Below are 4,569 nucleotides of genomic sequence, written 5' to 3'. Positions count from 1 at the left end.
AGTGCTCATCAAGCTATTTTGTACTCAGAATCGCAAAGAGCTGACCAAAGTTCATTATCCTCATCTAAACCAGAATTAATTCAAATTAAGAAAAATAGACTTTTGAAAACACCAAGTGCTTATGATTTAGAACAAAGAGTCTTCACTATTTTTATAACAGCAACATAGGTTCTAGCTGCCTATAATCCCATATTAAAAGATTAGAAAAAACATCTGAAGAAATCAGAGAGTGTCTAATTGAGGTTCTTGCCTTTAATCCTGTGAGCAGACTCCCTCTTGGATATCAAGATCTGTCAGTGCAGAGTCAGGGGAATTCTGTAAGGAAAAAGCAACCACGAGGAATATAACATATTCTTTCCTACTTAAGAAAGAAAAAGAGAAAAACACAGTTGGTGATATCAAAACATAAGCCAACACAAAATTAGGGGAAACTCCAAAATGGATTTGTAAATATAAGCTAGCAAAGTGGAGAAATAAGCCAGAACTTGCTCTTTCATAATGTTTAAACCATTGTGTAATACAGGGTACACAAATAAAAAGATTATATGAAACAGTAAGTAATAAGGAGTCACAATAAAGATAGAATCCAGACTAGCAAGGAATTAGTAAACTATTTAATAAATATATTTTACCTGTGTATTGATTCCTAAAATACTAATTATGTGATTGTCTTTTTAATTCCATGTACTCATCTTTCCAGAGAATTACATGTTAGTGAGCACTTTCGTATCAACCATGGAACGTTATTGCGAAACAAAGTTCTTCTGTGCTGCTGTTTTATAATTGTGCACAATACAGTTTAGAAGCTACACTGGTTGGAAATTAGTATTTCATGCTTATTTACTAAGGAACTGAAATATTAGTGTATAGTTCATAAACAGTAAGCTAAATTAGCATGAGAAAGAATGAAGGAGTTTAAGAAACACAAAATCTTTCATATAATAATTTTTAAAAAAGTAATCAAGGAAAAAAGGGGGAAAATCAAGATATACTTTAAAATCAAGATATACTTTAAAATAATATCATGTTTTAATCACAAAGCAGAATATTTGCTGCCCTAATTGCTTAGGAATTGATACAAAATGTAAATTATGGAAAGATATCTAGTAAAAAAATATAGAGACGCATATGTGCATGGTAAACATATTTTTCTTCAGCTTATTATGCATTAATACTTTAAAAGGATTAATTTGGTACATAATAGGAAAGTTTTCTTACATTTTCATCATAAACTCACATATAGAATAATTATTCAAAATATTTTAATAGGAAATTTAATATTTTATTAACAATCTTCTTGTAAAAGATGCCTCTTTTGCAGTAAACTGGATTTTGAGGGACTGCCAAAGTCATCAAGAATCATTCCATAATACAGAAATACTTCGAACTGAGCATAAATATGGAAAAAATAAATCAATCGAACAATTTTTTCTTTTTAATTGCAAATGAAAAACTATTTATGGAACAGTATCTTCTGATCTGTACATGCTATCTCAAAAAGATGACATACCTCTTCAGAAAACACCACACCATGATGTACATGCATTTAAGCAGTATTTACACTGATTTGTGTGAATGGTCAAAATAATAATCTTCAAAACAAAATTTTTGGAAAAAAGTAACTTTGATAAGTATTTTAATAAACCAATTAACTAATTAAATAAACCACTCATAAAGATATTATTTACATCTTAATTTTGTTCTAATTTTTAAACATGTGATTATTGTATTAAGTACTGAAGATTATAAAATTAGTACAAACTAATGACAATATATGTGCTATATGACTCATATATAGTCATGTGAATAAAAGAATTAAGAAACTCACAGATAGTGACAAAATTCAATATAAACAGTTTATATTAAGGACAGAGAGCAAAATAAGTGGGGTTATAGAGCCCAAACCTAAATTCCCTAGTTTCCCCATGAAATCTACAGTTGTCATCCTATGACTTTGGAACTGGCCACTTCATGACCGAGCCAGTATATCTGAACCTTTTAATAACCAAATAGCAGATGAGAGGCGAAACTCACCAAGTTATGTGATTTAGAGTTAAAATAACATGCTCTTTCAGGAATGTAATTTTACCCTGACTTCTTAGATTTGATTTAACAAAGGAAAATTTATGAGTCATTTACATTTTTACAAGATATCAAATTGTTTCCTATGCTGTTTTAATGAAAGATGGGAGCTTAATATTTAACTTTAGTATTGTAATTTAATCATTAAACCATTATAATGATTATTATAAGTTAAGTTCTGTACTATGAATCATGAAGAAAAATATGAACAATCAGGAATTACTTGAAATTCACAAGCAATGTTAGAGAAAAAAAGAGGCATATATTATCTTAGGACAACCTAGGCACTGCTCTGGTGGTGACAACATGGAAGATATGTGAGGCTTGCTTAAGATCTGTCTCATTTGGGGTAGGATTGCCGTAGTGTGTTGTAGAAGTCCAAAACCTCCACCTGAATAGCATAGAGGAAGGAAGGTCTGTCTCATGCATACCTAACCTTGTCTGCATAATACAGTCACATAAAAAAGTTTTAAAAATCCCGATGCCTAAGCAGAAATCCAAATGATAAACAGACATACAAACAAATAAATATATTTTCACATCAAGGCATCAATGGTCATTTTAAAGTTCTCCAGGTGAATCCATTGTGCACCCAAGGTTGTGAGCTATTGATCTACACCAACCCATTTCTCTTCCTGGCAACCTTAAAAAGTCCTAAGTGGTTTCTTGGAATTGAACTTTCTAATGAACTGTTAGGGCAAATCAGTGGTTCTCACATTTTTTGCTCTTCGATCCTTTTTCATGCTTGAAGATTATCGAGGACTTCGAAGAGCTTTTGTTGATGTGGGTTATTTCTAGTGGCATTTACTCTAGTAGAAATTAAATCTGAGATATTTAAAAATATTAATTAATTAAAAAACAAAAACAATGAAATCATTACATATTAATGGTTTTATAAAAATAACTATTTTATAAAACAAAACTATAAGTGAGAGAAGTGGTGAGGTTTTAAAGTTTTACAAAGCTCCTTAACGTCTGGTCCAATAGAAGGCAGCTCAGTTTTCATATCTACTTTGCACTCGATCCATTACAATAACACAAGTCTGGAAAGATTCACTATGCACTTGTAAGAGAATGAAAATGAAAATAACAACTTAGTATTATTATGGAAATAGTTTTGACTTTACACACTACTCTCGATTGAGCTTGAGATTTTGAGAACTGCTGGCATAATCACAGTCACCTTCACAGTGCAGACAAATGCATATGTAACAAATCTGTTGGCCCCAAAAGGAATCACTTAGAATACACAAAAGAGACACTATTGTTACCACTTGGTTGGTGACCCATCAGCTTATGGCTGTACAGGTGCTATATCAAATACTGAGTTAATTTAGACAGAAAATTCCATTGTTTTAAACTTTAGTAAACCAATAAGCGCTTGAAAAATATGATTCGTATATTAAATGATTTTCTCCTGGCTAAAATATCCAATCCTTGCCTCCTCAAATTATCCAATCTAGTTGATAAAACAAGACATGCATAAATAAAAATTTACAAAGGAGCATTTTATAAAGTTAACATTTACATACAAATATCCAAGTAAGTTTTTAAAAAACCACAAAATTATATATTATTCAAACATGTTTAAATGATCTTGTTTTACTTTCTTCTTCATTTAAGTTGTCATCATAGGTAGATAATTTTCCTTATAAAATGATAGGACAGAAGAAAATGACACCATTTTGCTCGGTAGCTATTTTGACTTGCCACTATGGCTGTAGACAAATTCTTCTATAAATAGTTCCTATTTGTTCCTACACACTTTCTATTGTTGTTTGCTGTGGTTTTTATGTGTTTCTCCAAAGTTCATGTGTTGGAAACTTGATCCCTGATGCAGTGATGTTGGACGATGGAGCCTAATGGAAGGTGTTCGGGTCATGGGGCACTGCCCTCATAAATGCACTAATGCTGTTATTGCTGGAGTGAGTTCCTTATAGAAAGGATGAGTTTAGCCCTGTCTTACTTCCTGTCTTTGCCCTTCTGTCATATTAAGACATAGCAAGAAGTTTCTTGCCAGGTGCTAGACCATCAATATTGGACTTCCCAGCCTCCAGAACTATGAGTCAGTAAATTTCTGTTCTTATAAATTATCGAGTCTGTAGCATTTTGTAACTGCAATATAAAGGGTGGATCATGAGGTCAAGAAATCAAGACCATCCTGGCCAACATGGTGAAACCCTGTCTCTACCAAAAATACAAAAATTAGCTAGGCATGGTGTGCTCCTGTAGTGCCAGCTACTTGGGAGGCTGAGGCAGGAGAATTGCTTGAACCTAGGAGGCGGAGGTTGCAGTGAGCCGAGATTGCACCACTGCACTCCAGCCTGGCGCCTGGCGACANAAAAAAAAAAAAAAAAAAAAAAAAAAAACAGAGGAAGATATTGTTGTTGCTGCTGTTGTAGTTGTTATTCCTCTCACCTTTTGTTAAAGGCAGATGACTTTCAAAATAAAACAATATTCAATTTGATTTATTTCCTCTGATCTTTA

Source organism: Cebus imitator, unplaced genomic scaffold (assembly GCF_001604975.1).
Source record: "Cebus imitator isolate Cc_AM_T3 unplaced genomic scaffold, Cebus_imitator-1.0 Scaffold252, whole genome shotgun sequence".
In the NCBI taxonomy this organism is placed as follows: domain Eukaryota; kingdom Metazoa; phylum Chordata; class Mammalia; order Primates; family Cebidae; genus Cebus; species Cebus imitator.
The sequence above is the reverse complement of the archived record's forward strand: the minus strand, read 5'-3'. Positions refer to the sequence as shown.